Source organism: Antechinus flavipes, chromosome 4 (assembly GCF_016432865.1).
Source record: "Antechinus flavipes isolate AdamAnt ecotype Samford, QLD, Australia chromosome 4, AdamAnt_v2, whole genome shotgun sequence".
Taxonomy (NCBI): Eukaryota; Metazoa; Chordata; class Mammalia; order Dasyuromorphia; family Dasyuridae; genus Antechinus; species Antechinus flavipes.
In genome coordinates this window covers 235,022,514-235,037,014 of record NC_067401.1, presented here as the reverse complement: position 1 = coordinate 235,037,014, position 14,501 = coordinate 235,022,514, and positions in this window count along the sequence as shown.

Genomic DNA, 14,501 nt, shown 5'->3' with positions numbered 1-14,501 from the left:
TCTGGAAAATCATTAATAGCAAATTGTTCTTAAAATTATTATTAATAGACAACAATTTAGAGGACAATTTATACAGTCATAGCAACATTATAAAGATAATGTACTTTGAAAGACTTGGTTCTCTCATCAACATAATGGCCAAGTACACTTCCAAAGGACTCATGATGAAACATGATAAAACACCCTCAGATAGAGAACTTATTATAGATTGGAATGTATTTTCCCTTTTCTTTATTAACTTTTTTTTTTTTTAAGATGGCCAATACAGAAATGTGTCTTGAACTGCCATACATATTTGTAATAGATTTTATTTTTTTGCCTTTTCAAATGGGAGTGGGGAAATGAAAAGAAAATTTGAAACTGAAAACAAAATTTAAAAATAATTTTTTTAAAAAATCTCCTTATTATTTTCAATAGCTGATCACAATACATCAAGATAATAAATTATAACTTCCTTAGCCATTCCCTGATTGATGGACATTGCCTAAATTTCCATTTCTTTGCCACCACAAAAATAGCAGCTATAAATATTTTTGTACAAACAAATGTTGTAACCTTTTCTTTTATCTCTTTGGCATAAAGATATAGCAGTGATATTTCTGGGTCAAAGGACATGGCAAGTTTTACAATTCTTGGGATTCACTTCCAAACTATTGTACAGAGTAATTGGGCTAGTTCACAACTCCACCCACACTGCTCTGGTGTTCCAATTTTCCCACATCTCTTCAAGCATTTGTCATATTAGTCAATCCTATGGATGTGTGGTGATATCACAAAGTTGTTTAAAATTTTACTTCTTTAATCAATAATGATTTACAGTATTTTTATGTGACTATGAATAGCTGTCATTTCTTCTTTTGAAATTTGTTTATTCATTGTTGTGATATGAGAGCCACTTGCCAGTGGCTGCCGGAGGTCTAACTCAGACCTGTAAAATGGATCTCTTGTGAGAGGATGATGATGATGATACAAGGAAACTGAGAGGCAGTTGCATTGTCTGACCTCTCTCCTCTTCCCTCTGCCTCCAATTTATTTTATTTCCCATCCACAAGCAACACATGTCAGTGAAGGCTGCTTTGCAACTACTTCAGATGTTACGATTCACAGCTGTGGAGGCTCTCAGAAAATTGACCTGCCCCTTCACCTAAGCATTGTCTTTAACAATTCATATCCTTTGGAAATTTATCAAGTGTGGAACAACTTTTACTTCTATAATTTTGGTTGATTTCTCTATATATTTGAGAAAGAAGGTTTTTGCCAAAGAAACTTGCTATAAAATTTTTCCTCTAGTTTTCTGTTTTCCTTCTGACTTTGGCTGCATTTCTAAATTTGTACCAAAGCTTTTTAATTCCATGTAATCAAAATTATCCACTTAGCATGCTTTGATGGCTTTTATAGTGTATATATATATATATATATGTGTGTGTGTGTGTGTGTGTGTGTGTGTGTGTGTGTGTGTATGTATGTATATATGTATGTATGTGTGTATATTTTTCAAGCCAATCAGGGTTAAGTGATTTACCCAGAGTCAGCTAGTTGGTTACTAAGTGTCAAGTGTCTGAGGCTGTCTTTGAATTCAGGTCCTACTGACTCCAAGACTCTGTCTTGTCTTTTGATATAATTTCTTCTCTTACCCAGAGACCTGACAGCCATGTTTTTCCATACTTCCACAATTCCCACAATTTACTTATAATATCACCCTTTATAGCTAAGTCGTTTATCCCTTTTACCTTATCTTCTTATATGAAATGTTAGTCTATATTTTATTGCTGCCAAAATGCTTTCCAGTTTTCTCAGCATTTTTTTTTTTTTTGGCAGATGTTGAGTTCTTATACCCAAAGCCTGGATCTTTCAGTTTTTCACATTCTACATTACTATGGTCATGTACTATTGTGTATTGTCTATTTTACTTACTCCACTAATCCACTACTCTATTTCTAAGGTAGTGGCAGATTGTTTTTATTACTACCTGTAATATAGTTTGAAATTTGTCACATTCAGGTTGTCTTCTTTCACTTTGTTTGATTCTTTTTATATTCCTGACCTCATGTTCTTTTAGATGAATTTTGATATTGTTTTTCAAGTTCTATGAAATTATTTTCATTACTTTAATTGGCATGGTACTAAATAAATAGATTAATATCGGTAGAATTGTCATTTTTATTATATTATATTTGTCTACCCATGAGAAATGAATATTACTCTAGCTATTTGAATCTCTTTTTATTTCTGTGAAAAAGTATTTAGCAATTGTGTTCAAATAACCACTGCATTTGTCTTGGCAGGTAAACTCCTAAGAATTTTGTGTTGTCTTTTTTATTTTAAATATAATTTCTTTATCTCTTATGCTGGGTTTTGTTAATAGCATATAAAAATACTGATGAATTAAGTTAATTTAATTTACATCCTGTAACTTTGCTCAAGTGGTTAATTATTTCAACTGGATTTTATAATGAATATATAGATTTATTTAAATGTATCATCATTTCATCTGCAAAAAAAGTGATAGTCTTGTTTCCTCACTGCCAATTTTTGTTGCTTAAACATATTTTTCTTGTCTTATTGTTGTAACTAAAATTTCAGGTACCATATTGTTGGAATCCTTACTAACTGCTAACTAATTAGAGTTGATCTAATCTTACAAGAAGATGTTTTGGGCAGAACCTGAAACAAGGTACTAAGTAGAACTAATTAATACAAGGCTTGTGTTCACACCTTTACTCATTGGAGTTCAATGAGTTCATACCTCCCTTGAAGCTTTTTGGGCCAGAGAGCACTATGGGAGAAAACCCACAATCCCTCTCTTGAGCATAAATAGAGCTTCAATGGGCCAGTCGAGGAAGTTCTTCAGAGTGAAGAAGCTACAAGTCGAGATTTCAGAGATTCATTCCATCTCTGTGCTGGTTGGAGGCAGAAGAAAGCAGAGGCAGAGGCTGAAGGACCAGACCTTTGGATTTGGCGACATTCGGAGGGAGCTCTTGGAACCAAGCAGAGAGATAGGCCTCTAAGCTAACCGGGCTATATTGGAGATAATAAAAGATCTGAACTCTTATCACCTGGCTGTGTTTTGAGAAGAAAAAGATCACAACATTTTGGCGCCCTGAACGTGGGGCTAACAGACCCCCTCAGTGGATTTCAGTGGAAAAACTCCAATCCTGATTCAAGTGGAAAAGCCACGATCCTGATTCAAGTGGAAAAGCCTCTGATCCTGATCCAGTGGAAAAGACTCTTCAACCCAGAAATTAGGGTGAGTGCAACAAAGAAATTTTGTTAGAAGAGTTAAAGTAGAATTTCAGCTAAGATGGGACAGATATTTAGAAAACAGCCTGTTTCTGTTCAAGGAAAATGTTTAGAGAGCATTGTCAAAATTATGGAAAGCCAAGGTTTAATTATAAGTTTACAGCAAATCACTGAATTTTTACAAACTGTAAAGAACATATGTCCTTGTTTCTCTCTTGATAAGGAATTAGATCTAAATGAATGGAAATTGGTTGGAGAGGATCTTTGTCAATTCTATGATAAAAATGGGCCTAACTCAATAATTAATACATATAATGTAATACAATTGGCTATAAGAAGTTATTTAAGTGATAGAATGATGAAAAGGAAAGTACAGGAGGAAGAAGTGCCAACTTTACTAGGTGAAAAGGAGGATGAATCAGATGAGAATGGAGTTAATTACAATTCTGAGTGTGATACTTCACAGCAGGAGGAATTAGATCATTCACATCTCATGACCCTCCCCCCTCAATTATAGAGGAAGAAGGGGGAGGAAGAGAGGTAGAAACACAATCAGCGATTCCTGTAAAGCAGAATTTGACAAGATTAGAAAAAGCATTAATTAAGGCAAAAAATGAAGGAGAAGACATATCTGATTTTATAAATGCATATCCTGTAATTGAAGAGCTCAATTCCTCAGGTCAAAAAGAGAGAAAATACACTCCTTTTAATTTGGGAAAAATTAAAGATTTGAAAAAGGCTTGCACTCTTTATGGGGCTACATCATCTTATGTGAAGATGTTACTGGATAATTTGTCTTATGAAATCCTAACCCTGAATGACTGGAAATCCATCACTAAAACATGTCTAGAACTGGGACAAAATTTATTGTGGCTTTCGGAGTTTCATGAATTAAGTAGGATTCAAGCCCAACGCAATAGGCAAACAGGAACTATTGGACAAATCACTTTTGACCAACTAGCTGGTCAAGGTCAGTGTGCAGAGAGTTCAGAACAGATTTATTATCCCATAACAGTGTATGAGCAAATTTCTAAGGCTGCAATAAAAGCTTGGAATTCTCTCCCTGGACAGAAAGATGGAAATAATGCTTTCACAAAAATAGAGCAAGGTCCCAATGAACCTTTTGCAGATTTTGTGGGATGTTTACAAACAGCTGTAATAAGAGCCATTGGAGACAATGCAGCAACAGAAATAATGACTAAACATTTGGCTAAGGAAAATGCCAGTGAGGTTTGCAAAAGAATTATATGGGGGCTAGACAAAAATGCTCCTTTAGAAGAGATCATAAGACGCTGTGCCACAGTGGACATAAATGCTTATTATGCCCAAACTATGATGAACATGGAAAGACAAGGTCCTTCTTGGCAAAGGAATTATAGAGAAACTCGTTGATGTTTTCAATGTGGAAAAGTTGGACATTTGAGAGCTCATTGTAGATATGGAGATAGAGTGAGAAAACAGGGTGAGAGAAAACCCAAAACCCCATGTCCAAAATGCAACAGAGGCTTCCATTGAGCCTCAGAATGCAGACAGATTCAGGGAAACGGGATGAGGGGCCCAGCCCCAGGGCCCAATGCAAAAAACACTTGGGGCATGATGGCAGCCAATGGTGCACCCAGAGAGTGCCTAGAAGTTCAGTACCCAGACATGACCAATCAGCCAGAAAGCCATATGATGGGAGAAGGGGATTACACAGTCAACCAGCCAGGAAGCAACCTGATGGTAGAAGGGAATTAGGTTAACTGCTTGGGGAAGAGGATCTGCTTATATTTCCACAGATGAAGAAAGAATCAGATGGTTGACAATGAGACTGTCAAAAAAACTCTTAAAATCTTCAGAAATCATTGGGTTCCCTGAGATGAAAAATTGTTGATGAGACCTTTTGCAGTACTTCAGAGCTTACAAGAATTATTAGATTCCTGGCACATGAACTAATGGACAATGGATTGCTTATGGACTATTTCTAGGACTTATGGACATGTGTAAATCTTCAGGTTGATTCATGTTGTTACATTACTACTAGCCTGTGTTATATTGCTATGTGCTTATGTAAATTATGTATAATGCCTCCCATATTGATGGATTTATGTATACCATGTATATCTGTTACAAAGTTCTGGCCCATATTGATGGATTTCTGTGTACCCCCTCAGAAACCCCCTATGCTTTAAAACAAAAGAAAGGGGGAGATGTTGGAATCCTTACTAACTGCTAACTAATTAGAGTTGATCTAATCTTACAAGAAGATGTTTTGGGCAGAACCTGAAACAAGGTACTAAGTAGAACTAATTAATACAAGGCTTGTGTTCACACTTTTACTCATTGGAGTTCAATGAGTTCACATCTCCCTTGAAGCTTTTTGGGCCAGAGAGCACTATGGGAGAAAACCCACAATCCCTCTCTTGAGCATAAATAGAGCTTCAATGGGCCAGTCGAGGAAGTTCTTCAGAGTGAAGAAGCTACAAGTCGAGATTTCAGAGATTCATTCCATCTCTGTGCTGGTTGGAGGCAGAAGAAAGCAGAGGCAGAGGCTGAAGGACCAGACCTTTGGATTTGGCGACATTCGGAGGGAGCTCTTGGAACCAAGCAGAGAGATAGGCCTCTAAGCTAACTGGGCTATATTGGAGATAATAAAAGATCTGAACTCTTATCACCTGGCTGTGTTTTGAGAAGAAAAAGATCACAACACTATATAATCCAAAATATACATTTTTGCTTTAATCCTGATTTTATTGGGAAATCAAGTTTACATTATAAATAATGGTCCACTGATTACACTTTCTAGTGTTTTTGATAGGAAGTGGTATTGCATTTTGTCAAAGGCTTTTTTCTGCATCTAATGATAACATAATACAATTTTTGTTGCTTTTATTATTGATATGGACAACTATTCTGATAGTTTTCCTGATAATGAACCAGATCTAAATTGCCAGTATAAACCTAGGTTAATCATAATGTGTCATCATGTTGATATATAATCTTGCTAGGATATAATGTTAATTTTTGCATCATTATTTATCAAGTGATTTCATTTAAAGTTTTTTTTAATGTTTTTACATTTCTTTCCTTCTGTTTTTGCTCTCTCTATTAGGTATAAAACATTATTTGTGTCATAAAAATAATTTGGCTGTTATTGTTCAGTCATTATTCAATTGTCTCTATCTTTTCATGACCCCTTTTGAGTCTTTCTTCCCAAAAATACTTGAATGATGTGTCATTTTCCTATCTGCCTGGGTTTTTACAAATTAACAAACTAAGACAAACAATGTAAAGTGAATTGCTTATACTAATTTACAGCTGTAAGTGAAGCTGGAAGAACAATCTTTATCACTCCAGGTCTAGAACTCTATCCTCTGAGCCATCTAGCTATCCACAAAGGATTTGGTAGGATCCAATTTAGACATGAGTGAGGTTTAAGTGTTGCCTGCTCCACCACCATCTTTTCCTCTTACACACTAAAAATTCTTCCTTGCATGCCTCTTTTTTGTGTGATAAAATTATCTCCATTTTCCTTTCCCTTCTGGTCTCTCCCAGGGCATATTCTTTCTCATTTAATCATTTTTTACATCATCATGCCATATTCAATTCATTAAAATATCCTCTTTTTATTCGAGAATCCTTCTAACTGCCCCAGTAACGGTAAAGTTCATACAAAATATGTTTCATCTTTTCAAGTACAAAGGTAAATAGTTTTTTGAGTCCCTATGAATTGTTTTTCATGTTTATTTGTCTTGAGTCTTATTTTTGAAATCAAATTTTCTACTTATCTCTGCTCTTTTCACCAGGAATGCTTGAACATCACGTATTTCATTAATTATTCATTTATTTTTCATTTGACGGTATACACTCAGTTTTGCTTTATAGATTTATTCTTGGTTGTAATCCCACTTCTTTTGCTTTCTGGAATGTCCTATTCCAAACCCTCCACTCCTTCAGTATGGAAGCTGCTAAAACTTCTGTGATCCCTACTCTGGTTCCACAATATTTGGTTTCTTTCTGGCTGCTTGATTTTTTTTTTCCTCTTTGACCTGGGAGCTTTGGAATTTGGCTATAATATTTCTGTGAGTTTTAATTTTGGAATCTTTTTTGGGTGGGGTTTGGTGGATTCTTTTAATTTCTAATTTTACACCTTACTTCAAGAATATCAGGACAGTTTTCTTGAATGAATCAGAACAATTTCTTGAAATATGATGTCTAGGATTTTTCTTTGATCATGATTCCTTTTCTCTCTCCCATTCTCTCCTCTTTTTATTTCTCCCTTTCCCTCCTTCCCTCTCTTTTTTCCCTTTTTCCCTTCCTTCTTTCCTCCATTTCTTTCCTTCTTCCATGAAACAAGGCATAAATTATTTTTTTCAATTTTAGGAACTAAATTTTACCTGCCTTGTTATCTCATTGTGTAGTAAATTTCCATTTGATTATTCTCATTTTTAAGGAATCAATAGATTTTGTATTTCTTTTTTCAGCTGTTAATTCATTTTCCAATTTTATAACCCATAATTCATTTCTTTTATAATACTTTCCCTCTAATAGTCTTGTTTATTTTATAAAATAATTTAAAATATACATTTAAAAAGAGATCTTGCCTTATTCTTCCAAGAATGACAATTGAACTTGTCAAGTTTTATTTTACTTTTACTTAAATATTTTTGAAGTCTTTCTTCTGAGTTTATGTCTTCAAATGTACCTATTACCATTTTTGGTGGAATTTTTACATATATTCTTTTGTTTTTAGTCTTTCCCTTCGAAATTGGAATATATGTATTAAGGTCAAGTTTTATAAAACCCCAGAGGGAAAGCCTGGGTCCTCCTCTTTTCTCCAATATTAGAATTTCTTTTTTCTTTTCTTTCTTTTTTTTTTTTAGTATATGTTTTAAAATTTATTAATTTTGTTTATAATTACACATTGCTTTATGAATAACATTGGAAGAGAAAAATCAGAATAAAAGGGAAAAACCATGAGAAGAAAAAAAAAACAGAAAAAAAGAAGTAAATATAGCAGGTATTGATTTGCATTAAATCTCCATAATTCTTTTTTTTCTGGATGTATATGACATTTTCTATCCAAAGTCTATTGGGATTACCTTGGATCTGGATCACTGAACCACTAAGAAGAACCAAGTCTTTTATAACTGATCATTGAATATTCTTGCTGTTACTGTGTACAATGTATTCCTGATTCTGCTTGTTTTGCTCTCCACCAATTCATGTACGTTCTCCCAGACCTTTCTAACATCAGCTTATTCATCATTTTTAAAGAGCAATAATATTCCATAGCTTTTATATGCCACAACTTATTCTGCCACTTCCCAATTGATGGACATCAACTTGTTTTCCAATTTTTTTGCTACTATAAAAAGAGCTGCTACAAACATTTTTGCACATGTGAGTCCTTTTCCCATCTTTATGATTTCCTTGGGACACAGGACCTAGTAATGGCACTGTTGGGTAAAAGGGTATGCACAGTTTGATAGCCCTTTGGCCATAATTCCAGATTGCTCTCCAGAATGGTTGGATCATTTCACAACTCCACTAATGTCCGAGTTTTTCTCCATTTCCTCCAACATTTATCATTATCTTTTCCTGTCATCTTAGCCAATTTCAGAGGTATGAGGTGGTACCTCAGAGTTGTTTGAATTTGTATTTCCCTGATTAATAGTGATTTAGAGCACTTTTTTCATCTGAACATTGTCGATTCATATACTTTTACCATTTATCTATTGGAGGAATGACTTGTATTTTTATAAATTCGATAGAGTTCTTGATATATTTTAGAAATGAGATATTTATCAGAAACATTGGCTATAAAATGTTTTTTCCAGTTTTGTGCTTTTCTTTTAATCTTGTTTCTGCTGGTTCTGTTTGAGCAAAACCTTTCTAATTTAATGTAATCCAGGTATCCATTTTGTCTTTCATAATGTTCTATAGTTCTTTGGTCATAAATTCCTCCCTTCTCCATAGATCCTTGCTCCCCTATGTTGCTTATGGTGTTTCCCTTTTGTTCTGATTATGTCCAAATCACGTACCTATTTTGATCTTACTTTGGTATGGGAGTCTAGTATTGACATTTCTTAAGGGATATGAATGGCAACTCAGAACCTGAGCTTTTCTTTTGCTGTTATTGTTGCTAAAAGCTTTTCCAGCTCATCCAGGTTACAGTCAAGATTCCTATGCTTAATTTTGAGTTTTTACAATGTTCTGATTCAGATTTTGGTTTGACCAATGCAATTTTGGACTTGCATTAAAATAATTTGTAGTAGGTTTTTATTAATCCCAGCTAATTGGAGGTCTGTTCTTGAGAGAAATCCTGGATAGTTTTTCTTTATTATTTTATTTATTTTCTTTATTATAAATTTTCCTGATATAACTCAACTCATTGTTTTAATTTTTATCATGGTAGGGGCTTGGAAATTACAAAAAGACTTTTCAGAATTTCCAGGCAAAATAGACTCATGTCTTCTTCAAAATCCTTTTATTCACTGGTGAGCCTGTGCTCATGTTTTGTGGTGTGTGTGTGTGTGTGCGTGTGTGTGCACATGATTGATTTTGATTTTAAGTCATTTTCATTAAGTAGAACTTTTTAATGGTGTTCTCCAAGATTTGCCTCTTTAGATCTTAGTGACTTTTTAATTTAATGTCTTATTGAATCTAATTTGAGTTTAGGATTGAAATTGTTTCTTGGAATTGCAAACAAACAAATAACAACATAAAAAACATAAAACTACTAAGCACTGATTTATACTGTATAATGATTTTTGTGTTATAAGTCTTTCCACTATTAATTTAATAGTAAATTTTCCTAATATAACTCAAAATCATCTCTTGATATTGAAAGAGAAATGGGATGGATAATTCTCATCCAGAGAAGATTTTAGGAAGCAGCTAGATTGCTAGATTTAGAGTCAAGTGGATTTGAATTCAATTTCTCTCAGACTTCTATTCAGCTGAGTAACTAATCAGATCATAACTCCTTTATTTATTTATTTAATAAAAGGTCAGAATTCATCTGAAAATACTGGACTCTGTAAAATCTGTGGTACCTTCTAGTAGTAAATCATAACCCATGGTTATGTGTTAAGGGACAGGTCAATTCTCTGAGAGTCTCCATAGCTGTGGATCATAACATCTGAAGAAGTTGCAAGGCAGCCTTTGCTGGCACAATTGTTGCCGACTGGAAATGAGATAAATTGGAGGCAAAGAGAAGAGGAGAGAGGTCAGACAATGCAACGGCCTCTCAGTCAGAGATGTCAGAGAACAGTAACTGCCTCTCAGTCTTCTTGTATCATCCTCTCACAAGAGAAGATCTATTCTGCTGGTCTGGGTGGGATCTCCAGCAGCCACTGTCAGGTGGCTCCCAAATATTCCAACAGCTCCTGTGTATTACAACAAACAGTTATGAGTATTCTCAAAGAACACTTGATTACTCCATACATAATAGGAATAAAACATCAATAAGAATAACAAAACAAAACTGCCAGACCTATCTCTCTTAATCTAAATTTCAGAGAACTTCCCTAATTAATGTTAAATATTAAATGTTTTTGATGAAATAAAATTCTTTATTTTTTCTATGACTCTAAAACACAGACTTTGTGAGTATGATTTTGTTGCAAAATCAAAACATTAGTATTTTTTTTCTTTAGAGGCAGTATATGTTATAGTTGGTACAGTTGCCCTTAAAGTTAAGAAGCCCTGGATTACTTGCACTTAAATTTAAGAAACCTTGAGTTCATATTTCTGCTCTCTCAATTATTAGCAATAATTCAATTTCCAACCTGGGTAAGTTATTTAATCTTTATGGACTTAAAAAGACTATTTCTTAAGTCATTGTTAGGTCCCTAGCTATATTCATGGAAGGCGTTACCACATTTGAAGTTCAATACTGGTAAAATTATAGCTCTTTCAGGTATTATTGTGTTTGGGAAATACTATAAGAGTCTGATGTAAAATTATGGGATCTTAGAATGGTAGAAGTAGATCTGGAAGTAGATTCAGAGACCCTTTGATCAATCCATCAGTGGCCTTTTGGTTAGATTTGACGCTCATCTCTTGACCATCATATAACAATTTCATGGATAAAGAAAATGAGGCAGACAGATGCTAAGAGATTTGTCTAGGGAAATACAACTAGTAAGCAATCAGATTTAGTTTTTTTTTTTTTTCCTGACAAATCCAAGATTCTATCCACTGGGTCTAATAACAATAATTAGTATTTATATAGTGTTTATTGTGTGCTAGGCAATGTGCTAAATGCTTTACATTTTTTTTTTATTTCATTTGATCCTCAGAACATGCTTAGGAAGGCAGTGTTATTATCATTTCTATTTTATGAAACAGGAAATGGAGGCAAAGAAGCCTTAAGTGATTTGCCCAGGCTCATATAGGCAATAAATGTCTATGGCCAGATTTGATTTCAATTTTTCCCTATTTCAGGCCTAGTGTTCTATCTACTGTGCCATCTAAGCATAAGTAGGTAGGTAATACAAGTGATGCTGTCTAATAAAACTGATATTGAGAGAAGTGAAGTGAGCTATCCAGTGGCATACAGCTAGTCCATAAGAGACAGGATTTGAAGTTTTTAAATTTCTAAGCCAGAACTTTTCCTCTTCTATTATATTGACTTGAAGACTGGTAATGAAGCAAGGCTTATGCCTTTTTCTTTAAAATACATCTTCTGGGCTTTATCTTACATTACTGCTTTCAGTTACTTCACTATGTAAAGCAAAAAGTGTCTTTAGAGGATTTTTTTTAGATTTATTTCCCCCTTGAGTTTTGCAAATGAATCCATATATTTTAATGAGATTTAAAAAATTGTTCATAGTAGCATTAGCAATATTAGACAGCAAATATTTATACCAAAAATTATGTTTTGCATCCAATTTTCAAAAATCTTTGAATCAGTTTAAAGAGGAGATAGTTTATGTACTTAGCAATTTAGACTAGATTTGCAGGATGAATTACATTAAAAATACAATGTACAAAAGCCAGGGCTTACTCTGATAGCTGATATCATTATGATAACTAGAAAACAAAAATACTGCTATACTTTTCAAATTCTTTAAGGAGTAGTATAACCAGTGAATACATTTTTTTTCAAAAGTGAAAAGAGAAAGTGGAAAGGGGGCCTAGGGAAGCAGATTTGTGAGCAGTAAGAAAATGTAAATTAAGATAGGAAAGTAATGTAGCAAAATCAATATGTCAAGCTGAGTAGACTCTGTCAACTAATAATATTATATTCCTCAAATCAATTCATAGTAGCCAGAAAACAATAGAAAATTGGATCTCCATACTGACAAGGGAGAACTGTATAGTATGCATAAAGGGAAAAGAGTTTTGCCAAGCAATTTAATAATGGTACTCTTAAGACAGAAGTGAGGCTACTTAACAGAGACTCATATTTTTATTTCTGTATGCATGTATGTATGTGTGTATATGTACATGAGTGAGTGTTTGAATATATATGCCACTTCACAGAATCATTATATGACCATGACCAATTAGGACTGGCCCTTTAATTCAGTCAGACACTTAACTGCCATTTCAGAGTGTATATAAACAATTCAAGTAGCACAACTGTACTCAGGAGGTAGCACCAATGTGTCCTAGATGAGATTGAATATAAATACAATATATTTCAGCCTAGTTAGTAAAAACAGGGGGATAAAATAGGCTGACTTAATCCTTTTAAATGGTGACCCATCAGAAAGTCCAAAGCCAATTTAAGCTAGTCATGTGTTTAGTAGGGAGAAATGACTGACTTTGACATTGCCCTCTTAAATTTTTGTTTCTTTGATGGGAAAACTGACCTGATGTAGTATTGAAATGTCATGAATACTCAGTTTACTCTGCTATAAGTCCATGTCATTATTGTGTAGAAGGCTGATTCATTTAATTTTTCCATTGTGTAAATTAGTGTCACATATAGCTGGTCTATTCAGAAATGTTTCAATTTAACATTATGAAAATCATTTGTTTAATAGGGAATATTCTAATATCTTTCTACACTTTACAATGTGAGCTTTGAAGAGAGAATATGAAACTATGAATCAATTAGTCAGTTACCACCATTCAATTCTTAATATGTATGCAACACCACAGTGGATGCTGCAAATACAAAGACAAAAATCAAATAGCCCTTACCTTAAGAAGCAAACAATCAATTTAGGGAGAAAGTCAAATGTACACATTACAGTATTGAAAATTATACAGTAAATGTGTAGGAGATATAAAAATAGAAAGGTAGGAAAGACTCAAAAAGGAATTGATTTAGATATAGAAAGAATGCTTAATCTGAAGATTATGTGTAAAAGAAGACAGAAGGCAAAGTTAAATCCAGAATTTTAAAACAAATGGAATTATGGCATCCTCTTCTTCCACATTTAAAAATAATTACAGAAATTTGAATTGAAAGATTTCAGATCAAACTTTGCTATTTTATTTATTAGCTGGATGACTAGGAGCAATATCACCAAACCTCTTGAAGACTTAGATTTTTCATCTAAAAAATAGCATAATGAATATGGACTAGTTAACTGGTAATGAAAGTATTAAATGAAAGCTTTAGATTAGATGACCTATAAGGTTTCTTCTTGTCCTAAATATGCAATGCTACAATTGTATTTTGTGTACTGAATTCCATGAGATGTGTTACTGATATTTGAAGTTGTATAATAGTTATCCATTTATTATAATTTGTTTACAGTAAGATAGCCTTGCCCTTCATGAAAAGAAAAAGTAAACTCATATTCATTTCCTATCTTGGCTAGATGATAGATACAGGTAGTTCCTTAAAAATCACTTTAAAATAATTTCTAATTCTTCAAAGGGGAGATAACTTTGGTTGAGTCAAAGAAAATAGGAATTAGGAAAATCTTTAGCATTTAAATTTTCAGATTTTTCAGCTTCTAGAAAATTGACCAATTTTATGTACACAAAGTACAAAAACTATCTCTATTTTGTCTTGAATGAACTAAAACTTGCATATGATCCCTTGCTACAAAAATCATAAAAACGTTTTTCCTCTTAAAAATAGCTTACAAAATTGACTGAAAAGAGCATAACAACAAAGATAATCTCAATCTTTAAGTACTGAAACTATTAAAAACAACTGAAAAGGTGGCTGATCCATGAAAAGATAGCCAGGAAGATCCTTTGTTTCTTCCTTTACAGATGAAATAATGAGGCTTTTTAAATGTAAGAATAGGCTTGGAAATATTTCAACACAGCTATCATAGTCATTTTATGATTTCTTTGCCTAAGGAAAA